Source organism: Crinia signifera, chromosome 1 (assembly GCF_055691185.1).
Source record: "Crinia signifera chromosome 1, ASM5569118v1, whole genome shotgun sequence".
Taxonomy (NCBI): Eukaryota; Metazoa; Chordata; class Amphibia; order Anura; family Myobatrachidae; genus Crinia; species Crinia signifera.
Window position 1 is genome coordinate 110,237,456 of NC_139217.1, and position 26,173 is coordinate 110,263,628.

Here is a 26,173-nt window from a genome sequence, read left to right on the forward strand (position 1 = left end):
GACCGTCGGACCCAGCCACTAAGCGATGATGGGTACTTGTGGATTATCACGGCTCCCATCGCATGCCATATATAGTGGCATGCGATTGGATACTATTTTTGCCGGTTTTAACCATTTTTTTTACAAAATCGCATTCGATCGCATCGCATACGATACGATCGCATGCGTTTTTTAACAGAAAAGCATCCAAATGCATTGAAATTAGTATCAAACATGTTCAATGGCCCCCAAATGTCATTTGAGGCTGTACCACCCCCACTATCAACGCAAACCCGAAGCGTGGCGAGCGAAGCGAGCCCGCGAGGGGCGGCGGTACGCGTCCTATGACCTTTTCATACCCCCACTATCCACGACGGCGTGGAGTTGAGTATAGAAAGTGTGGCAAGCGCACACCTGTGAAGCCCGCGAGGGGACGCGTATACCTGTGAAGGTATCCGTGTCCCCTCACGGGGCTCGCCTCGCTGCGCTCGCCACACTTTCTATTCTCAACTCCACGCCGACGTGGATAGTGGGGGTATGAAAAGGTCGTAGGACGCGTACCGCCGCCCCTCGCGGGCTCGCTACGCTTCGGGTTCACGTTGATAGCGGGGGTGGTGCAGCCTCAAAAATGACATTTGGGGGCCATTGAACATGTTTGATACTAATTTCAATGCATTTGGATGCTTTTCTGTTAAAAAACGCATGCGATCGCATGCGATTTTTCCTGTGCGATGGCCATCGTGGGAGCCGTGATACTCCACAAGTACCCGATGATGTAATGTGCATGGCAGAGTGGGTGGGCAGTGGCGGGTGACGAGCGGTGCTGCCACCGACATATGATAATTCATGTCTGCGTCGGCGGCGCTTGTCACTCGCCGCTGCCCACCTGCTGTGCCATGCTTCTATTTAACAGAATGTCAGCCTGCCTGCTGCCCTTAATTGGTGCCGCCCTGAGGCCAGGTGCCTCACGGGCCTAGGCACAAATCCGGCCCTGCTCATCACTTGAGTAATCTATACAACAATCCTAATGCTTTGCAAAAATGTATTACAGGTGTCTGACAAAAATAAGAACTACAGGTTGAGTATCCCTTATCCAAAATGCTCGGGACCACGAGAAGTTTGGATAATGGATTATTCCGTATTGCGGAATATTTTAATATTTCAATTATGTATCTTGAGGTATCTTGCATTTATGTTGTACATATACATCAAACACTTGAAATTAACACAAATATATTTTATTTGTGCATAAAACAAGGTTTCAAAACATGAAACAAAGTTTGTGTACAATCTCAGGCACTGAATTAAAATGCCAAGCAATCATTGTCTTGTACATATATAGTGCCAGTTACATATCATGTCCCTCAGTAGTGCTGTTACAGATGTCCCCAGTAAGTTTTTAGCAAAAAAAAAATTTTTGTTCACTTTCTGGAATGTATGGTTTTCGGAATAATTCGGATAACGGATATTCGGATACGGGATACTCAACCTGTATAGCATGAGAATAAGAGGGCAAAATAGTATTTCTTGTTTCTAGCACAACCCATACTTTTCTTACTCATATTACATGATTAAGAGTTGCCTGCAAGTTTGTGTTACAGATGGATCTATGGACTATGAGCAATTACAGGCAATTAATAGTCATATGTATCTTCTGGCTGATGGGATGTAACTGTCCAGCAAATGGGTGCTCCCATATACAGATTGAGCGTGCTTCTATTGCAGGGGCTGGTGATTCTATCGCCAGCTGTCGGAAGGAGGCGTGCACACAGGAGACACTCACGTGCCCCATTATGATTGAACCCCCCCCCCCCCAGGTCGACGATGAAGAGAGTGGCTCCATCTGTAAAGTGTTATGATGGCATTTTGTGGGGATGCAGCTACAAATGCGGAGTACAGTATGTGGCGTTGAGTGGATACAGACATCAGTCTTATATTGGATGTATATCTTGCACCAGTATTGTGCTGAGTGGATGAATAGTTGCAATGACTTTAGAAAGTGGGAGGAAAACATCAAATTTATCCATGCAGGTAGGCATACAAAATGTGTATTATTCAATCAAATCCAGGTGACTAGAGCTACTAGAAAGGAGAAACCGTGAAATACTGCTGCCACAGAGGAGAAAAAAGTCAGTTTGTTTAATAGGTCTGTTAAGTCTGGTGGTAGTAAATGCCACCGGCAAGGGGGTTTGTGTAGTGAGGATAGCTTGTTTTCGGGGGAGGATCGCTGAAAACAAGCCATCCACGCCTTCAAACCCCCTCGCCGGCCACTCGCCATGTTCAATGTTCCAGGGAAATCCTCGTCAGAGTACGGCGACGATTCCCTTAAACGACGAGTTCGGCGAGATCGCTGCATTTTGTGGCAAGCCTCACCGTTTTAATGGGCACACTCGCCATTTCCACCTTGCTGAAAAGAACCAGAGAGGTTCTTTAATCTGGAAAGATAATATTATTAACATACTATATTGATATTAACATTTTATGTTTCTTGAGAGGGACTGCCTTGAAACACATTGTGCGTGTAAAGTACTGTGTCTTGAAACGCGTTGTCTGTTGTGAAAGACTGCGCTATGAAATATGGCGGTTGGTGTGATTTGAAGAACCTGAATTATAAAAGCACTATCCATTTTCCCAAGTACAGTCCACATTCCAGGTACAGTTATATTAAGGACTGATTTAGACATAGTGATTACATCTTTACTGGTGCAGAACCCAAATACAACCTATGTCCAGGAATAACCTATTAGAATGTTGATTTTATATGTATTTATGTATGAATTATTAGGACTGAAAAATAAGGGGTAAGAGCCCATACGGTGTTCCTTTTACATCTTCGTTCCCTGAGGGTACTTCCATAGTGAAGTTTTACATCTCAGTTTTTGAGAAAATGCAAAGTCTGATAAAATTCATGTTTAGTAAGTGATTTTCTACACTGCACGAGTGGAGTTTTTTCTATATAGTTTGCATCATGAAAGCTCCTTGCTTTTGTCTGTGAGCTCAGGCAACTTGTGTGTACTATTTTGAAGATATCCACACGAACTGTGCTTGAAAAAAAGACATGAAACAACGAAGCACTGTAACCTGTATTTTTTCTAGATTTATTTTTGATGCGGTTCAAATACTGAAAGTTAAAGCAGGAAAGCATATACAACCCAATAAAAGAAGGATTTTATTCTCATGCTGAGTAAAAGCACAGTGACTCACCCATATACAGTATAAGGATTGCTTTGTACGAATACTATTGCTCATTCATACTAATTGAGTAGGTGCATTATCATAATCATCAGCGGACATCTTTCTAACACATAGATTATTCGATTTACAACTGCGTCACAAAACATCAGCAAAATAATTAGTATGGCCAATCTTGTATACATCACTAGCAAATACATAGCAAAAACAGGTTATGGAATATAATCTCATTGATTAAATTAAAGGAAGAACAGTAAGCCTTATTGCGTAAGATGTCTGGTGACTTTTTAAGATACTGGGGCAGAGATTGTGTTCACTGACAACTCATTAATAGCTGGTGGCATATAGATGATAAAATAAAATAAAAAAAAAAAAAACACACAAATTGCAAGCAGTAGACAATAGTTTTCCCTTTGCATTGCTAGTGCTGTGCATTTATATAAACGGTTGGGTGTACCAGTCATCCAAATTAAGAACATTCTGCTGTAAAAATTTATGAAAACAAATAGCATTTAGCGTTTTAGATCTACTGAAATTAGTTTAACCAACCTATTTTACATGTTGCATTTATTGGTCTAGTGCAGGGGTGGGGAACCTGTTTTGTGCCAAGGGCCGTTTGTAAGTGGCATTTTCATATTCGGCCTCCGAAGGATTTTTCCCCATTACAAATTGTCCTGCTGCAGCCATCCCACGCTCCGGCCGCTACCGTTGAATAGGATTCCGTCTCCGGCTGCTGCTGATTAAGGGGCATCTAGCGAGAACTGCCGACCTCTCGCGAGAACTCCCCCATACTTGACTCCAGGCCAAACCGCCGGGTGGGGCAATCACACTGGCTACGGGGGCCGTTTACAGCCTGCAGGATGGAGGTTCCCCACTCCTGGTCTAGCAAATCACACATGGAATGATACAAATAAATATTTTTCTATTGATGATCGATATGCCCAGACTGCACTTTTTGGCTACAGAACACTGGCAGGTAGCACTGTATACACATTTGTAATGGCAATACACCAGGAAACAGTCAGATAAGCTTCTTATTGGCAAAGCTTGATAACCTTGGCCAATGATATAGCTTTGGCTGTTGATATAATAATCAGGTAACATACTATAGAGCGATTATCCCATGGAGCTACACTTTTTTTTTTTTTTTTATTGGTTATAGATTTCCATAAGGGGATATGGTACTTTGTAAATTAATTATGCTCCTTTGACATATTTTACTTCCTTGCTGTATCCAATTTACCACTCATCTAGCACTATCCCATAATTAACTTAAAACATATATCAAAAAGGGTTGTGATTATATAATCATTTCTTCTTCATAATGTCAATATGCTTGCCATTTTGCATTCATAATAGCATAGAGTGTTCAATGGCTGCTAAGTAATCCCCACCTAAATTATCATATGTTTCATCCTGATCAATAACTAGTTCTGTACACCGTTCATCATTAGCTAAAATACCACCATAGTCGTCATCATAAGTTGCCTGTTCACCACACTGTAAGTGCACATACAGCTTAAAGATGCCTACAGTGTGTGATTGTTTGTTTGGAGAGGGTTCCTGATCGCGCATCTATTTGCATCAACCACACAATTCAAATATAACATCATTCTCAAATAGTGACAGATGACGTGTTTGCTCATACTGTAGCTGACAGATTGGTTCTAGCCATATAGTCTTATATTTTTAAGGAGATAGAACAATTGTCTTGATTGTATCGTCACCTACTCCTCGGGGGATTTTATTGTACCATGGCAACTTTCAGTATGGGCATGGTAGCCTATACTGAAGAATCGGGGCTTTGCTTTCACAAGAGATAAGTACCTCACACTTTAAAATAGTTTCAAAGGAAGCCCAAATGGACTTGTGCTAGGACTGACAGAGGAGGCAAATCGCAATTTATTTTAACGACAAAGTGTAGTGAAGAGAGGATCCATTACTTGTAGTGTAGTACCTTGCTGCATGTGTTTTTATCTGCAACTGACTGACCATTACCTCTGCTTAGGCCACAGATGCTGCAGAGTCCATATATTTATCAGATCATTTTATCTTATTACCAGCATCTGTTAATCAGTTTAACCATATACAAAGCCATTAAACTGTACTGAGCTTGCCCACTTAAAAGATGGCACAGTTGTTCATCTGACACTTGCACGTGCTTATGAAAGGAGAAGTTTTATGGGGCAGTCAAGCAGGCAGAGTACAGTCATGGTGTATTAGTGCAAATGGGAAAAGCTGCAGACCTGAACAAACACGCATGTAAAAAGTATGAATGGAAAAAGCTCACTCAAGTGTGGGTTCCAGGAGGAAAACACACACACAGGAGAACGCTCACCAGCACTGGCTAACAGATTCTGATTGGCTGACGGCACATTCGCCACTGAAGCGGACTAACACTTTCCTTATTGTCCATGCATATAGTATTGTGTGGGAGTATTTTTAGCAAGATTTTTTTTTTTTACTTTTTTGTACAGTACATTACATTTAATGGACCTATCTTATTACAGTCAAATCTTTTTGTGTTACTGCATATTCCACTACCATAACAATATGCTTATATGTAGTTATCATAAATGTTGTAAGACTTATTTTCTAGCAACAAAACTTAAATACATTATGCAGGCCATTAAGTCATCAGGTGCAGTGACATAATTTATAATATACTTACTTTGAGAACAGTCGCTACTCTCAACAAAGGTCACACAGCAGGATTTCCATTGTATTCCACACCTCACTATCAGTCTAATACTAAAATTCTGGAAAAAGCTTGACTGCATATGCTAATTTCGACATACACAACCCCAGTTACCTCACTTACTTCTATCTAGATGTAGCTCCAGTATTATATTCATTGCTCTTGAAATACTGATGCTCAAAATAAAAAAAATATTCCAGTTTGTCCAGGGGTTTGGTCATGGAGCATCTGTTCTCTATCCGATTCAGTAAAAAATCTCATTGCCAAATCATAAATACCAGTATTTGTGCATGCAGATATGGCAAAATCTAGTGAAACTCAAAAGACATACAGTATAAGGTGGATATTTTTAACCCCATTTTGAGTTATTGTGTCCAGCACAGTTTCATTCAATTTTCTCTATTGATAATTATAAACTATGTATCATACATTGGGGCAGATGTATTAAGCCTTAACAAGAGATAAATGCAAGGGTGATAAGGAGAGATAAATGTCCAGCCAATCACCTGCTAACTGCCATGTTACAGCCTGTATTTGAAAAAAAGTCAGTAACGAGCTGATTGGCTGTACGTTTATCTCTCCTTATCACCCTTGCATTTATCTCTTGTTAAGGCTTAATACATCTGCCCCATAGATTGCTACACTTACAGAGGAAACTCAATTAAGATTTGAAAATTTAGATAGGTCATGTACTGTATATAGTAGTGATGACTGGGACACAGTAAACGAGTAACAAGACAATATAAATGTCACCGTAATTTAAGAAGAACCATCATGTAGCTGTCCTCGAGATCTAGGTTCCCCTATCATAATTGACCTTATATATTGATTCTTGATAGAAGGGGCTCAAGTCTTCAGTGCTTTATTACTTAAATGAGTATCTGACCATCTCCCCATACTGCTGCACTATATTATATATATAAATCAAGGGGGAATTCAATCGTGATCACACTGGTATCCAGGAGATGGTAGCCAATGGAGCTATTATTTCAATATTTCATTATTGCTCTATTTGGGCAAGATGGGCTGCCAGTGCCGGCATTTCAGTTCACACTGAATTAAGCAACAAAAAGTGCAGTTTGAATGCTTCAACAGGACTTTCAGGTTGTGCCGATTAGTTTAGTCGGTTTTATGTGCTTTACGCGGCTTAACGCGACAATGAGTGTAATCAGCAGCATCAAATGATTATTGCCCTGAGATACACACACCGTTTAGATATAATATTAAAGCCACTGACAGGTGAAGTCAATAAAATTTATCATATGTGTGTCAAACAGATGGACCCGGCACTCAGGTCTCAGCGTCACGTCCAAATCAGGACACAGTTGTACTGTGCTCTGGTGCCCTCTTAGAGAAGATATGGCGGTCCTCCCAAATAAAAAGTAAATTAAGCGGTACTCGGGTAACAAGGTGAATGTGTGGACTCTTTAATCATAAAGATCATATATATATATATCCAACAACAGTTTATCCTCAAAAAGCGCTGATCGCTGTAGCAAACATGTAATGTCCCAGGTTTTAATTAATCAGACTGGTGCAGCTCTCCTGTGTGGGCCCTTCCAAGCAGCCCAATCTGTAGATTTGTAGAAAAAAGAAAGAACAAGAGGCGCACAATAGTGTAGTATTTTTTTATTTAAAAGCATCAATCTTTACTCATAAAAAGGTTCACTCACAAAGGTACAGGTGTTATCACAATAACACAAAAGCGCATGAATATATCACCAATCTAGGGCTATCTGGAACGTAGCACGCTGTACAAACAGTCTCTCTCCTGGACTCAGCCGCGTCACCTCGTGTCACCGCGTCACCAGCTTCCGTCCTTCAGCTCCGCCCAGTTTGTTAATTATCTGGTCTCTGCTCTTATGGGTGGCTGCTGCAGGCCTGCCCTGCAGCGCTTCTTCTTACTGCTGGGCTGAGGCTGGCTGAGCAGCAGGGCTCCTCCAGTGCACTGCACATCGCAAGTACTGCCTGATTCTGACAAACAATATATGGGGAAAACTGGCCAAAGCAGTACCTGTAATTGTACAAAGCAGGCAAGTTCCCTCATGTAACCTGTCCATAGTTTGTTAAAACAGGTGATGAGCCAAAAACTTTTGGACAAAATTTTACCGCACAGCCATGTGTCACATATCCTGGAAAAGTTTAGCGTGAGCAATGCACATATGTTCTGCCTGAATGTACAGAAGTGCATTTGGATTCCATTGATCGACAGACATCTTTTTTTTTTAATCACAAGCACAGTGAACACAGATATCAGAACTATCTGTCAAATCACTAGAGAAGGAAATGCATTAAAGCTGGGGTAGCCATCCCTAGTCCTCGAGAGCTACCAACAGTGCATGTTTTGCAGGTCTCCTCACAGAATCACAATTGAGCTAATTAGCTCCATCTGTGTATCTTTTAAAATGTGTCAGTGATTAATGATTGCAGCTGTGCAGCAGCTAGGTTGTCTGGAAAATGTGCACTGTTGGTAGCTCTCGAGGGCTAGGGTTGGCTACCACTGCACTAAAGGAATACATTTTTAGGCCTCTAACTTCTCCACCCTAACTATGTTCTGCTGCTCGAGTATTGGTTGGGCTTTTGTATGTAGAACGAAAGTCATCAATTACAGTGATTTCAGAAAATCATGTGGCTGGAGTTGGCCATGACAACCCCATAATAGATGCCTTCCAGACAGAAACCCTTTGATGGTGCTTCCAAGCCAGTACCAACCTAGCAAATGTCTGGAAGTGTAGATATAGGGAATAAGCACCCAGTATCCAGTCCCTAGAATCAATGGCACTGTGCAGATTTTAAATATCAATCATTACATACTTCACAACTTCGAAGTGTAATATAGTGACGAAGGGTTTGTCACTTAATGTGTTTTTTTGGTGTTTATATATCCTAATGATCACCTATATTTACAAGTGGATGCTTCCTCAGAAACAAAAATTAGATGCAATACATCATGACAAAGAAACATTAATTATTCTGTCTCTTGAGAAAAGTAATCTAATATATACAACGTAGGCATATATGGCTGCCATAGCAGATAGTATGTATTGAAAAAGGGTATCGATGTCTCGCAGATTCAATTTGCAATAATTGAAAAAATTCAAGTAAACTAATGAGTTTCAAAGTAGGCAGTACCACCTGCGGGTGGTGCTAGATTGCACTAAGTAAGTAATAAAAGGCAACGAAACACCAGCATACGGAGATAATCTAATCCCATCATACTATCCTGCCTGTCGTTCAGACGGGTGGAATGCTTGTGTGATGCTAAACCGTGAAATACAGATGTAACCTCAAAGACTGTGAGGGGTGGAGCCAAGGCCAGACATTATGGGAATAGAGCAGGCTACTGTGGGGTGGGGTGCATGAAAGACTTGAGTCGGGGGAGGGGGTGCAGGGGTTGTAGAAAGAATAGGAAGGCAGTGTGGGCTGGGGGAGCAGCAGGTCAGTTCTAGAAAGAGGGACAGAGAGCACTAATCAGGAAAATCTGAATAGTCAGTTTAATTAGAGATCAGACAAGCACTAGTGATATAAAGAGACCCAAGAGAGTCCCAAGTGACATGGTACTCTTCCCCTGCATCGACTTTAAGGAAGGGTTTCAACCTGAAAGCAGTGTTGATATTTATTGTAATTTTCCACATAAATTTACAAGACAATTTTCTTGATAGGTATTGTCAATGCTAAATATATTTGTTGAAATTTGCCCTTTCATAGAAATTAGTTTGAAGTAATGGTTTCAATGGAACACTGGAATACAATGGTGGAACCAATGGGGTAAGAAAATTTGGTAATCACTGAAGAAACCATTCATATACACAGCCACTTGTTTAAATGCGTCAACTGCTAATAGAAGATCTTTCAAGCATAAAAACAACGTATCTGAAGAAAGTATCTTTTGTTAAAACTGGTTTCCAACACAAACTTTTAGATACGTTTTCAGATTTTAAAATAGATCAAACCTCATGAGAAAATGGCTACACAGAGCAAAGGAGTACGTTCTATTTGTTTATTTGAATTTGCCTCACATTTGTAAACAGGCTCACCCCTAATAAGGGAGAAGTATGGGGAATTCGCCAATTAGTGGTTGAACACTGAATGTCAGGAATTTTTAAACTGTTCTCACTAAAGAGAAGATTATAAACGCCCCTTCAAGAATCACTTTAGAGAGTCTTTATCAAACGTTCTTTCTTACCCGAGGTTCATTTTTGTGAACTTCTGCTGAAACACTGACATTATAAACTCTCCAAATCTGGAATTTGCAGAACGCAGCAAAGTGCACTAGAAATAAATTATACTCATTTAATTAGATCTGCTGAGGTATTCATCTTCACATTTACTTATTTATTTATAAGCTGCAAAATAATATGTAGGGATTCCTATTTTAAAAAGTCTAAAATTATTCAAACCCACTAAATCGTGTAAAATACGGGAAGACTACAAGAACTTGTGAAATACTTTTAGAAAGTCTTCTTTATACTAAAGTATTCATCTTAATCTGCCCTCGTTGGAAAGGGCATTTGAGGTGAACTCCTAGAAGATAATAAGGGATATTATATTAAAGCAGAAATGAGGAACATGTATTTCAGGTTTCTGCCTCATTAATAAAATAGACAGTTTCATGATTGTGGCTGAATCACTGATACCCTTCTATGTAGTAATTGTAGAGATTGTTTAAGACATGCCAACATTATCATTCCAATTGTGAAACAAAGAAAGATTTTTTTTTTTTGTTAATTACATATCTAAATGAATAGCCTATCTGCAGAATTACATTATTTTTGTGACTGTCTTGTTCATTTACAGTATGATTAGTATTTAACAAATATTTGTCTTTGTAAGATTGAATTTGGAAGGTAATGGTAAGAAACATCTGTTCTACAAAAAAAGAAACACTGATTTTACATAAGATTTTGCGGACATCTTCCAGTCCTTCTGGTGAAATCATTTATATTTTACAAACATTATAAAAAAAAATAAGAAAAATAAGGGAATGTAATGAATGTAATGTACCACATATAGCTTCTCCTGAGAGTTTCGGGTGACTTAAGGCTCAAGTGGGAAAGGGGGCATCATCCCCTGATCTGGAGATTGGCATTAGGCAGTGATGCAATAGGCAAGAGCCACACTGCCAGCCAATCAGGTATGGAGGAGAAGCAAAACAACTTTGGAAGAATGAAGCTACAATTAGTGCAATAAGACTGGCAACTGACAGAAAGCAAAACTAAAGGCTATTTCAACGCTCCGCCTCCTGCCGGGACGCGAATCCCCGCGCGGCCAAAAAGTCGTGCCGCACTGAGAAGTTTACAATGGTGGGGATGGCCACAGCTCGGCAGCCGTCCTTTCCAGTGGTGGGATCCGGCTGCGGCCGGGCCGTGGCCAACTGTGTGCGGCACGGCGGGGATTCGGTGCCCGGCAGGAGCCGGAGCATGTGAAATAGCCCTAAATGAGCCCTCCCATAGCTGCCCCAAGCCTATCTGAGCCCTCCCACAGCCTTACTTCCCCCTAGCAGCTGATGTGTCCTGATTAAAAGAGGTTCTGGACCATATATATATATATATATATATATATATATATATATATATATATATATATACACATATACACACACACACACACACACATATACACACAAAAACACACGTTAAGCATCATTTATCCAAAATGCTCAGGACCAGAAGCATTTTGGATAATGGGTTATTCCGTATTTTGGAATATATTTCAATGAGGTATCTTGAGGATGTGAATCATGTGTGAACACAAAATACTTACCTAGTAGTATATTTTTGGTTTGTGGGAGGAAACATGAGAACCCGGAGGAAACCCACGCAAACACATGGAGAATATACAAACTCAACACAGTTAGGGCCATGGTGTGAATCGACTCCATGTCCTCAGTACTGTGAGGCAGAAATGCTAACCATTACACCGTCTAATGCTGCCCGAATTACAAATAGAAGGAAATGAGCCAGCGCTATTCCACGGATTAATACTCAAGGGATGAAATTAAAGAAAACATTTAACAATTTAAGGTAGATATAAACTCATTTGAAAAGATGTGTGATAAAACTGGTAACCCAGCGAAAAGTGTCAGAGATACCCCAGCACTGAGACTTTTTGGACAATCATTACTCATTGGAACGGATACTAGGACAGCACAACCCGAACCAGGCCTCAACCTTTCAACAGTTCCAAGCCCTCTACTTCCACTCCAGGGACACCCAGCTTCTCATGTGGTTGTATAGCCACGTGGACCCTCCACTATTGAGATTGCTGTGACAGGACTGTCATTTCCATGTCATGTCCCACTATGAGGTTACCCTAGGAACGGGAAAATTGCTCCCCATTGGTTTAGAATTGTCCCAAGAGACACATTAATTCCAGATTCTGGTGTCCCTAACCATCAATACATATGCCCAATTATCATCAATAATATGCCTAATTATCGTTATGTGATTTCATTAAGTTATTAAATATTTTTATTAATGTCATCCCATAAGTATTAATTCTTCCACGGAATAGCATTTCCTTGTATTTGTATCAATATCTGTGGGAATGATTATCCCCATTTTATACAGCAGCTTGAATCAGCACCCCCTTGAGTACTTTCGAAAAAATATTAAACTAAATAAATTGTGTTTGTAGGTCATCCTTAAGCTCAGTTATGTGGTGAGGGAAAGGATTAGCTAATGTTTACATATTTTATTATTCGAAGCCACAAGAACTGGTTTTGCCGAATATATTGACCATAGATAATTTGAATTGGTCCTGGACAACCAACCCAGGGAACACATGCAAGTGCTCTGGAACCTCTGGCTTATGCAATATAGGGGGCTTGCATACTGGAAACCACATAAAAAAATACTTGTTAGGGAACTATACCATCAAGCCCTATACCATATAACGCTACATAATGCAATACAGGTTTAGTATCCCTTATCCAAATATCCGTTATCAAAATTATTCCAAAAACAGTTTTCAAAATGCACTTTTATTTTTTTGCTAAATACCTACTGGGTACATCTATAACTGGCACTACTGGGGAAATATTATATAAAACGGTCAATAAATATGTGCAAGAAAATGATTGCTTGGCTTTCAAATTCAATGGCCCTTATTCAGATCTGATCGCAGTACAAATTTGTTCTGAAAATTGGCCAAACCATGTGCACTTCAGTTGGGGCAGATGTAACATGTATAGATAGAGTTAGATTTATGCGAGTTATTCTGCATTATTTTACACTGCAATTTAGATTTCAGTTTCAACATACCCCACCCATATCTAACTCTTTTTGCACATGTTGCATCTGCCCCACCTGCAGTGCACATGGTTTTGCCCATTTTGAGAACAAATTTGTACTGCGATCAGATCTGAATAAGGGACAATGTCTGAAATAGTACACAAATTTTGTTTCATGACCAGGTTTCGTGCACAAATAAAATATAATTGTGTGTATTTCATGTATTTGATGGGTTTATATAACATAAATGCAACATACCGCATTCAAATATAATATTCCAAAACACGGACTAATCAGTTATCCAAAGCATTTGGATAAGGGATACTTAAGTTGTATAACAAAATCATATTTTAATTTGAACACTTTAGTATTAGTATTTCTACTTTTGGATTTTACAGTTTAGTCATTTCCTTTTGTAAGTTTTTTTGGTACTTGTTTAGTTTCACAGCGGCAGTATGGCCGCCGTGAACTCCTGGCTGCTGCGCTTACTAAACTATCAAAAATAAGGTAAATGAACTCTATGCCAATGAAGATAGTTCATACCCCTACTATCCACGTTGGCATAGAGTTAATTTTAGATAGCGTGGCGAGCGCAGCGAGCCACCAAGCCCGCAGCGTGGGCGAGCGAAGCGAGCCCCGCAAGGGGACTCAGACGCACGGCCGCTGCGAAACTAAACAAGTACCGTTTTTTTATTACATTTTTTATTGAGACATCAGATATAGGTTACAATAATTACAAATTGTCACAGAAAATTGCATTTCAAAAGGAGATTGAAAACACATATAGAAATAGATGTATATACTGTATTTTTGTAAGTATTTTAATGATGAATATATGTGGACTCCAGATAGTCTTCCATACGTAAGCACTTGACATGATCAATATGCTTAAAAAATTATTAGCTACTATAAATACAGTATGTTTAAGGGCAGTGGTTATTCAAAGTGTATTATTATGTGTGTTGCATGTTATGGGCTGTGAAACTCCACCTAGTAAAACACGGATACTCCTAATTCTAGGATCTGTCACATCTCTGCCAAGGAGATATACAGTTTATCAGACAATAGTATAACCAAACTAAGAAACAACGTGTTTCAGAAATCAGATGTAAATCAATGAATCACCAAAACTAAAAGTGTAACTGGCTCATAAATGAATCATGAAAAAAAAAATAATAACCTACACAACGGGGGTTATTCTGGTTGATTCGCAAGGCTGCGTACTTCCAGCCTTGGGAGTCCACCAAACGCTGCCCTGCGAATGCCGATACGCACCCCCCATCGTCTGCCGTGTTTCTATGCACGGGGTGTGAATGGATGTTTAACATAAACATCCATTTGCAGGCTGAGGGGGAACTCCCACATCATTCGATGGTCGCCGACCATCAAATGATGTGAAAGGCCCACGGATATCTAAGGTTACTCTGAGGTAACCTTAGATCTGCATGGACATTCGGCAGGAAGTTGGTGGGCAGCTGAAACCCGGTGTTGTCAGCTGCCCGCACCCCGTCACCCGCCGACTCCCATGCGCACAACTATCCGCCCGCTGCCCCATGCCCGCAGTCTTGGGTGCGGAAGGAGGGCACTTCTAAAAAGAAACCGAGATAGGATTGGAAATTGGAAGGAGGGCACTCCTATAAAGAAACAGAGATAGGATTGAAAATATACACTGGGTGATGGTATATCCACTTTCTGGGAAATAAATATCAACAGGAGAGGCCACATGTCATTTTGAAGCGAATTGCGGTCCTGTTTACAGATAAAAGAAACCTTTATGTGAGGAGCACATCCTTTGTTTGGTGTGAGTAGGGTACGCTACCCCTTTGAACTAATAAAAACCCACTTCTATCTAAGGTTGTCGTCATATCTATTTAATGACCTTGTGAAAATGTACTATACCATATTCTATTTTGTTTCTCTTTCATACTCCCGTTTTGGAGAAAAAGAAAATAGAAAATAAGAAAAAAGAAGCTCCACATCTGAACCAGATCAAGTTACAGATAATTTAAAGATATATACTCTATATAGGTTGTGAGCGCGGTGTGCGACAGGGGAAGCCATTTCTGTATAATCTGTTCGCCATGGCTGCACGCACCTGGCCTATGCACATGCTCAGAAATGCGACTGCGCCAAACATCATGTGAATGAACAGTCCGTGCGATCGGATCAGAATAAGGGCCAATGTCATTGGCATAGCTAAAACTTAGGTCATGTATGATTTTGCAAAACAGATTACCTAATACAGTGTACTGATCACATACTGCAGCATTAGAATATTCTGTAGAATTACCTATTCTGCAATGACATTCAGAATTGATCGCAAAAGCAAAACCTTTCACAAATGGAAAAAAACATTTGGGGGAGTAATTTTGTTTCTGTGCAGGGTAAATACTGGCTGCTTTATTTTTACGCTGCAATTTGATTTCAGTTTGTAAACACCCCACCCAAATCTAACTCTGCACATGTTATATCACTGCCGTGTGCATGGTTTTGTCCATTTAAGAAGATTTTGCTTTGGCGATCAACTCTGAATCAGGCCCACATTTCAAATCAGATCAGCATAAGAAAGCTTCTCCCAGTACCATCGTACACAGCTTCGGGTCACCTTCACTTATGTAACCCTTCTTAAGAAGAGCAGGGTTGTTAGGTAGTGGGCCTGTGGGTGTAGTCAGGCTTGTGGTGCACTGGAAGGCAGTCAGAGAGATTGTCACCCTAGCCCAGGTCACTGTCATTTTAAATTGATTGGTATGAAAATATAAGAGGGATTCGGATTTGGGCCTGCGTTTGTATATTTCCATACCCCCTCCTTCAACATTTCCACTTTGACCACTGATGACAGTTTGTAAAATCAGGAGTGGAAATACTGTACCTTTCACACAGTAGCTATGAAGTGGCAAGGAGAGCTAGAGTATAAAGAATGTATAGGTTATGGCCTCCTAGTGGAAACCCTTCAGAGTGTTTCTTTGCAGTCTCCTTAACCCTTAAAAGTGCCAACGTTGCTGAGAGAGATGTGCAAAATATCCTCTAAGAATGCCAAGGTTGGAGTCGAGGAATGTGAATCAATTTCGTTATTGCCAGCAAGCGATCTGAAGTCAATTAATTGAAGTTTGGCTAAATATTGGACCAAAAAAAGAACAGTCGCTGTAAGTGACGCTGGCATTTTAAGCAGATATTTTGCACATCTCACACAGCAACGTTGGCAGTTATAAGGGTTAATTTGAAAGTCATATGGAAGTGACCATTTCTGAATACACCTAGTCTTCCGCAGTCATATGTAACTTAACTATTTGACTAGGGGTTTAAACTGGATTTCAGACTATGGTTGGTTGGATGCACTTTCCTGTATTATATTGACTGTATACCTGTATATTTCACTATTTTGGGGTCAAAAGGGTTTTAAAAAAACAAAACAAAGCCATGTTTGGGCAGTACAGATGGTGTAGTGGTTAGCATTACTGCCTCACAGCGCTGAGGTCATGGGTTCGCTTCCCACCATGACTAACTGTGTGGAGTTTGTATTCTCCCCATACTTGTGTGGGTTTCCTCCGGGTACTCCGGTTTCCTCCCACAATCCAAAAATAGTAGGCTAATTGGCTCCCAACAAAATTAACCCTAGTATGTCTGTGTGCGTGTATATGTGGTAGGGAATATAGATTGTAAGCTCCACTGGGGCAGGGACTGATGTGAGTGTTCAAATATTCTCTGTAAAGTGTTGCGTAATATGTGTGCGCTATATAAGAAACTGCTAATAAATAAAATAAATAATAAATGGGTACTCTTTACCTAGCACGGCGCCCATCGCGACCATCGCATGCACTAAAAAACGGGTGCGATGCGATGCCCGCGATTTCCCATAGGGACCAATGTTAAAAATCAGATTGGTCGCGATTTTAGTGTTAAAAGTCAGATTGGTCGCGATTTTTACATAGGAATCAATGTTAAATGGGCCACAGAGCCCTAATAGTCCCCCTGAAGTGTGAAATGGCCCCCACAATTTTTAACGCCACCCCACGATCAACGTGAACCCGAAGCGTGGCGAGCGCAGCGAGCCCGCGAGGGGCGGCGGTACGCGTCCTCCGACCTTTTCATACCCCCACTATCCACGTCGGCGTGGAGTTGAGAATAGAATAGTGTGGCGAGCGCAGCGAGCCACCGAGCCCGAAGCGTGGCGAGCGCAGCGAGCCCCGCGAGGGGACGCGGATACCTTCACAGGTAAACGCGTCCCCTCGCGGGCTTCACAGGTGTCCGCGTCGCCACGGACACCTGTGAAGCCCGTGAGGGGACGCGTATAACTGTGAAGGTATCCGCGTGCGCTCGCCACACTTCGGGCTCGGTGGCTCGCTGCGCTCGCCACACTATTCTATTCTCAACTCCACGCCGACGTGGATAGTGGGGGTATGAAAAGGTCGGAGGACGCGTACCGCCGCCCCTCGCGGGCTTGCTGCGCTCGCCACGCTTCGGGTTCACGTTGATCGTGGGGTGGCGTTAAAAATTGTGGGGGCCATTTCACACTTCAGGGGGACTATTAGGGCTCTGTGGCCCATTTAACATTGTTTCCTATGTAAAAATCGCGGGCATTGAGCCAATTAACGCTAAAATCGCGACCAATCTGACTTTTAACATTGATCCCTATGGGAAAATCGCGGGCATCGCGTCGCACCCGTTTTTGATTTACCCGCGATGCCCGCGATTTTTTACCCCCGACGCCCGCGATTGTAATCGCGGGCGCCGTGCTAGGTAAAGAGTACCAATAAATGTTGGGCACCGTTCTGGTTTACTGTCCGAGGTGAAGGAAAGTCTAGCTTTGTCCCCAAATCCAAGTATGAAGCAAGTATGAAGAGGTTTTGGAATGAGGTTGGGAGGCAGCTATGTCAAAAGATTGTAAATGCTATCCTCAAAGATAAGGACAAGATAGTTCAGGTACAGTAGCTACAGTATCTAGTAAACTGTACATAGCAAAGTACAGGTAGTTATTACTTCTAGGCACTTTGATCCTAGGTTGTACATGTATCCCAGACAAAAGGTGACCAAGAATTTTCCTTTTTCATTTTGATGGTTTTCCGCTGAATTCTGGAAGCCTTGTAAAAACTCCAAATGTAACTGAAACAAACTGAGCCTACTGAACGGCACAGTCTTCTCCTAATCCATACATTTACTGATGTGGTAGTATATAAAAAGGTTACAGCCAAGGCTTGCCACTTTACAGAAATGTTTACAGTCTCTTTAATGCTTGTTGGCCCAACAATTTCAGTCTACTGCCAGAGTGGTTCCAGTATATAAATAAGAGTGTGTAGACAGATTCAGCAATACACAGATTTAAAATACAGATAATCACTGGCAGTGGGCCGATTTTACATATAAAAGTGCTTAATAGCCCTAGTAGCCGATTGTTCAGACTTCCCCTCCCGTCAATGCACAAAATAGCTTTGTGAAGATGGGTGGGAGAGACTTAGAGGACAAAAATTATGTCAAATTATTATTTTTCACAATGGGTAGAGTAGAAAAGTTCTCCCATGCTGAAGTTCAAATGGAAGATGTAAAATAGATACCATTATTAGTATGGGAGGAGTCCAAATCGGGGAGAGGCCCGCCGGGCCCTATTAAATGCTGTCTTCCCTGACAGCATTGAGCAAGGTATCTCAGCAGAACGAGCCCGATATCACAAGCTGTCGGGCTCGTTCTGCCGAGAACGGACAGAAAGTGATGAGCTGCCGGCTCGCCTCTACCCAGCCGCAACTCACGGCCACGCCCCCTTCTCGCTCCCCGGCAGGCGGGACATTGAATCCTGCCTGCATGTTCTCGGTCGAGCTGACCGAGAACAGGACTGGGTCACGGCGGTCGAGCAAGCTCGACTGCCGTGACCCCCACATTGAATACCCCCCTTAATGTGCTTTATTTTACACTGCAATATATATGAGCCCCCTCCCAAACTGAAATCTCTCTGCACATTAACCCTTTGAATGCCAGCGTTGCTGAGAGCAATCCTCAAAATATCTGCTAAAAAAAGCCAGCGACTGCACTTTTATAGTATAAATAAATACAAAAACAGCAAAGTCAACTAACTGAAGATTAAATATTGCGCCCAGAAAAAGCAGTCGCTATGGGCAACGCTGGCATTTTTAAAGGATGGTTTGAGGATCACACATAGCAATGTTAGCACTCAAAGGGTTAATAAAAAAGGTTTGCTTGCCAATTTTCACACCTATTTTGACAAATTACATTGGCACTCAAAGGGTTTTCAAAGCTCCCCTAACTGCAGTGTTTTCCATAGGGTGCAAAGTTGACACTATTTATTTTTGCTCCCAACCCTGGATCATCCCTCAATGGGAATTTTTTCAACCAAACAAACCAGAAGCACTTGTAAAGCTTCTCTGAGTATACTACTGAATGCTATATTTACTCCTTGTAAAATCTATTTAAGTAATAATGAATTACTGTAGTAAAGCAAACAAAATAAAAAACATGAACATATTTCTGTTATCAAGATTGATTACAAATACTAAATAACCCTGCTGTCTTGTTACACTGCACTACAGCATACCCAAGAAGTTGTCCAACTAGATCAGCCCAGGGACGGCCTTAGGCATAGGCAAACTAGGCAATTGCCTAGGGCATTTGGAATGCCTAGGGGCATCAGCAGCTTCTGCTGATTAAAATGATATGCAGCATGCCTATATTCTGTGTGCGAGTGAGGCTCTATCTGCATATGAAATAGTGTATTCATGGAAATCACTGTAACATAGCATTCCGTATGCAGGTACAGCCACAGTCGCACACAGAATATAGGCATGTCACATACCATTTTAATCATAGGAAGCTCCTTGTGTGTGCTGGTCATAACAATGCAAATAAGATGAATTTTCAGCAAAAAAGGCACCCAACATTACTAGAACTGGCCAGGAGCTGCATGGCCTATTGAGAGAAGATGTATGAGGAAACATCTGTATCCAAGCAGAGGTAGAGGTCATAGTGTTAGCGGCTGTGTGCAGGTGGGTTGGTTGTGCAATAGTGTTCGGCATATGTGTAAGGGGCATTATGTGTGTCATGTATAAATGCATTAATAATGTGCGACATATGTGTAACAGGCATTATGTGTGTCATGTGTATATGGGTATTAATAATGTGCAACATATGTGTAAGGGGCATTATGTGGGTCATTATGTGTATGAAGGGGCATTATGGTTATAAGGACATTAATAATGTGTGTCATGTGTAAGGGGCATTACTGTGTGGTATTATCAGGGGTGCCGAGAGAAAGGGGTAGGGAGTACAAATTACCCAGCCCAAAGTCTGATGGGAGGGCCCAGTGCAGTCTCCTTGTGCATCCCTATAACTTTTTTAGACCCCAAAATCAACCTGCGTTATTGCCTAGTCAACTCGAGTTGATCTGCGGTATGAATGCACCACTGATCAAAATCCTGGGTCAAGTAACCTGACATTTCAACCCTGGACACAACCATGGTTGAACACAGCCCTGACCCGGGTTGCTGTGCAGTGTGAACGGTAACCTGGGTCGAGTGACCCGGGTCCCATTCACACTATGGAGGAGACCGTGTCCCCTTCAAGCACTGCCTCCACCCCTGATGATGCTCTCCCCCACCCCCCATCTGAAGCCAGTGATCCGGATTATTGCTGGGTCGCTATGGTAGCTTATAACTGTGCAAATGCCGAGGTTGTTCCCGGGTGCGATCCGGCATTTGTGGAGTGAAAGAGGTATTAGTCACACTGTGCTGCGTCTATGATGCATCCCCCCCCCCCCCCAAATAACAATAAAAATAACAATAATAAAAAGATGACTAACTCCAATAGAGTTGCATGAGACCTGGCAGCTCATGCACACACTGGGCATCTCATGCTGCATAGTGTACTGAGGCTAGTTGTATGAAGACACATCTGTATGTTATCTGTTATCAGCTTTATGCTAATTCCAGGTAGAACTCTGCCAGCATCGGTCCTCAATGGAGTCTGGCAGATATGCAACACTTATCTGTGCGACCGAGTCTCAGAACACAAACGGCTACAATGCATCACCGTAGATTTTTCCATGCCAAGTTCCGTTGTGCTCCATATACGGACTCCGTCACATGCAATATATAAGTGTTGCATATCACATTAATCAGCAAAGTCTCCTGGTTCATCTTAGTCACATTTCCTCTTCTAAGATTCCATTTTGGCAAAAAAGATGTTCAACGCCAATAGTGTTTGCATGGGGCCTGTGAGCACCCTCACACTACGTGGCGTATTGAGGCTACACATACTAGGACACATCTGTTTCTCGAATGCCTTGTAAGATGTTTTGCGTAAACTCTATTTTCCTTACTGTATATTTCTGAAGTGCCCTACATAAATGATGCATAAAATAGTATCACTAGTATGTTGATTATAGATATATTTCTGTGTAAACAAATGGCTTATGATACAGGAAATACAGAATAATGTTACTGCTTCCCTGAGTAAGTGATGATTAGATGGAGCTTGTGTAGAATACATAATTGGGTGGAGAACTCCCATGATAAGTTGCGAGTTATCATGGGAAATTAGGACTGAATAACTAGATGCAAGAGTGAAAGGCTGCATGATGTAGTATCATAGACATAATTTAATTGGATGAAAACGAAAGACACAGAAGAATTCCTGTAATATCATCTTTACAAGACTGAAAGGGGAAATAAGAGGATGACACTGGGAAGCAAATCTGAAACAGGAGAAAATAATAAGTGAAGGACCAAAGACTTTAAAAAATAAAATAAAAAAACAATCTAAAGACAAGTCAGACCCACATTTTGTTGAGCTCCCCACAAGCAGCTCCCCAGGAGGGCTCACTTACGATTTGACACTCGAGGCACCAGTTTTTAATGCAATAAATCGCATGCGATATATCGCATGTAATACTACTCCCAGGGAGCTACATGTGGTGTTTAGGAGAATTTAAAAAAAACCGGCTCAACGGAGATGCAGAGTGGGCAGAGCACCCTCTCCTGCCCACTGCTTTCTCACTCTGCAGAGAGGTGTGTGCAAGCAGTGCGGTGCAACTGGCACACACCAAGTATCTGCTAACGACTGCACTGTTATTTTACGTACAGCCTGTCCAACCTCCGACTCCGGTCTAATGTGCATGGGACCACGCATAGTATTGGATGTCACATACTATTTGGGTCCATTTCTCGCCTCGATACGCCAGAATCAGGTGAAATCAGGCCCAAATTGCAAAGTGTATGGCAGGGCTGGGCAACACCGGCCCTCCAGATGTTGATGAACTACACATCCCAGCATGCCTTGCATCAGTTTCAGCATGGCCACATAGCAAAACTAATGCAAAGCATCCTGGGATGTGTAGTTCATTAACATCTGGAGGGCCGGTGTTGCCCAGCCCTGGTGTATGGGGACCTTTACCCAATACTGGAAAAGAGGAAGTGGGTGGTTACATTTATGCGCAATTTATGTGGCAAACATAGAAGTGAAGGGTAGGGTTTGGAGCCGCACTGACGTTAATTAATTTGTTGTTATTATTTATTATTTAGATGACCAACATGGGGACTATAATGAGTAAATTCTAATAGTCAATGATTGGTGGTGCGCCCACGATTTCAGTATGGCAACTGAGTGGGGGTTTTTGTTTGCTCGGAAGAGGGCAAACACAAGACAGAAAAAAGGCTTTGTGGGCGCACTCTTGTTTTTGTATATATGAAATTAGTTTAAAACTTAGCATTTATTTCGATCTTTTAATAAAGAATAACCAGGGTTTTGAAAAAATATCCAAGGTTTTGAAAAAATAAGGAAGAGAGTACAAAGGGTGAGGAAAGGGCATCAATTGTATGAAACATATAATACATAAAATGTTGTGTGATAGCACTTTTCACACCTTACTCTCCATTCAGCGCGTTACGTCCTTATCATCATTGATATATGGACAATGTGATTATGGGCGAAAATTAATGGTTTTAGTCCCCTGTAGGTTTAGATAACCTGTAGGGATATATGTCGCCCCAGCAACGGTACTTATGGTATTTTCACAGCTTGTATTGCTCATGCAGTAGGCGTGTCCAGTGCAATTTACTTAGGGATACTTCTACCTTCTATTAATACCACACCAGATGTTCTTCAGGGGTCTCCCACAAGAGTACTATTCTGGCCCGTCACTGCTTAGCTTCCAAGTTCGGGAAGTTTTTGGGCAGTTCCAGTGAGGTATGGTGGTATTTTTTTGAGGATTACTTCCCAAAATTCAAATTGCCTGGTTAACTGCGGTTAGAGCATTAATAGCTGACTGGATACCCGACTTGTATGGCCACCAATGGATTTACAGCTAAATACTTGTCCTCAAAATTGCTGCAATTATGACATAACAAAGGAAAACAATAAGAGGGGGGGAGGGTGGGGAGGAGACGGGAAGTTAGGGGATTGGGAAGGGGGGGTAGAAGCAATTAGTAGTTAATAAGGCAGATATGCTTGGTTGATATAGGTAATGTTATAAATTTGAGAACTTCCCCTGGACTCCACACACTGACGCCTGGCGGCGGCGTCCCAGGTACAAGTGTCCTCTATCTGCGTCTGGCAGTGGAGCGACACTTCCTCATTTCAACAAACTGGTACAAACACTTATGTCTACATTGTAACAAGTGGTGATTGTATCTTTGTTAGCAAGTTTGTGCAGTAGCCAGCATTGGAGCTGAGCTACATTTTGAGGCAGCAGCATTGTGGATATAACTGTGGATAATGGAGAACCCCATTTGCTATTTACCACCAGAAACCAGCAGGCAAGCTAAACTAAGCGCAGAGGCATTTAACTCTACATTTACCAAATACCACCTCAGGCCTTAATTCCAGTTATACAACGAACCTCAAATTTATAACATTACCTATATCAACCAAGCATATCTGCCTTATTAACTACTAATTGCTTCTACCCCCCCCCCCCTTCCCAATCCCATAACTTCCCGTCTCCTCCCCATACTCCCCCCTCTTATTGTTTTCCTTTTTTATTTCATAATTGCAGCAATTTTGAGGACAAGTATTTAGCTGTAAATCCATTGGTTGTCATACAAGTCGGGTATCCGGTCAGCTATTAATGCTCTAACCGCAGTTAACCAGGCAATTTGAATTTTGGGAAGTAATCCTCAAAAAAATACCACCATACCTCACTGGAACTGCCCAAAAACTTCCCGAACTTGGAAGCTAAGCAGTGACGGGCCAGAATAGTACTCTTGTGGGAGACCCCTGAAGAACATCTGGTGTGGTATTAATAGAAGGTAGAGGTATCCCTAACTAAATTGCACTGGACACGCCTACTGCATGAGCAATACAAGCTGTGAAAATACCATAAGTACCGTTGCTGGGGCAACATATATCCCTACAGGTTATCTAAACCTACAGGGGACTAAAACCATTCATTTTCGCCCATAATCACAGTGTCCATATATCAATGATAAGGACGTAATGAGCTGAATGGAGAGTAAGGTGTGAAAAGTGAAAAGTGCCATCACACAACATTTTATGTATTATATGTTTCATGCAATTGGTGCCCTTTCCTCACCCTTTGTACTCTCTTCCTTATTTTTTCAAAACCTTGGATATTTTTTCAAAACCTTGGTTATTCTATATTAAAAGATCAAAATAAATGCAAAGTTTTAAACTAATTTCATATATACAAAAACAAGAGTGCGCCCACAAAGCCTTTTTTCTGTCTTGTGTTTGCCCTCTTCTGAGCAAACAAAAACCCCCAAACATACGAGTAACATAGAACTAAAGCTCCATACACAATAGAAAATAAAGTAACAGATAAGCCCATTCTGAAAGATATCTTTCATTTTATCTTCTAGTGTGTACACTCAATATCGTTAACAATGCCCAGTCTCACACATCGTTAACGACTTCCTCCCTCATCCAGCATGTTCAGATGAGGGAGGTCCTCATTAACAGTGCAACAGCAGGACGGCCATCGATTCCCCCACCGTTGCTCACTTTGGAGATGGCTGGGTCCCTGCTGCTGCCAGCGATATTGGCGTTGGTGGGGTCACCTAGTGTGTATGGGGCTTAAGCGATAACATCCAGACACTGATTTTTAGGCACTGGATGACATACAGCATCATTACTGTTGACAGTTGAAGGTTTTGTTACAATACATTTGGCATGTATGGTGATCACCTCAGGCATAAACAATTAATTTTGAGGTTTTCTGCTGCACATATTGAAACAGTTACTAACTGCTGTATTACCAGACAACACTGTGAGGCAGACTGTGCACACTGCCACTTAATAAGGTAAGGAATCTGAACATTTTGCTGCATACCCTAGAGCAGTGGTTCTAAAACTTGGTCCTCAAAAACTTCACATTTTCATGGTCACAAGGCAGGTGCACGTGTACTCATTTCTCACTAACAATAAAAAATAAATAAAAAAAACCAGGTAGAGCTAATTATCTCACTTGTGATTCTGAGAGGATGCCTTCAAAACATGCACTTTGGGGGGGTCCTTTAGTGCAGAGTTTGGAAACCAGTGCTCTAGAGGGCACATCTAAAAATCAGTAAGTAAACATGAAGCCCATTCTCACACTGTTCTGGAAAGACTCTTTAGCATATCACGTAAAACTGAAATGTGTCCATAGATTAAGGGGTGTATTCAATCACCCATGATAGCTGGGGCTATTTGGGCCTGTGGCTTGCTAAAATACACAGGTTTCACTGAACCTTTGTGTTTTTGGGTGACCAAACTGCTAATTGAATACTGGCCTAAGTCACCTGCATAGAATTTATATTTGACACTAAATAAACTGATCGGTCCACAAAGTCAACAGGTGTAGTATGGTGGCAGAACAAACGGTCTTGTACAGTACGTAGACAAACAAAATGATCATGCCAGACAAACAAATAAAATGGTAGCAGCACCAGTCGGAAGCTGGGTGGAACTTGCATATACAGTATTTCAAAAGCGAAACTCTTTTATAACTGTATTGTATAACAAGGATTGGGTGAGATAAAAACAATGGAGCAGATGTATTAAGCTTTAACAAGAGATAAATCCAAGGGTGATAAGGAGAGATAATTGCCCAGCCAATCACCTGCTAACTGCCATGTTA

The 26,173-nt window shown here is 41.5% G+C and overlaps 1 protein-coding gene and 2 pseudogenes across 3 annotated transcripts in view; 1 reads left to right on the forward strand and 2 right to left on the reverse strand.

Moving 5' to 3' along the window:
- Positions 1-26,173, reverse strand: part of NR3C2 (nuclear receptor subfamily 3 group C member 2) — a 288,702-nt gene that overhangs the window by 63,325 nt on the left and 199,204 nt on the right. The gene's annotated exons all lie outside the window — the stretch shown is intronic.
- On the reverse strand, positions 23,181-23,300 carry LOC146040009 (5S ribosomal RNA; annotated as a pseudogene).
- LOC146040020 (5S ribosomal RNA) lies at positions 24,222-24,341 on the forward strand (annotated as a pseudogene).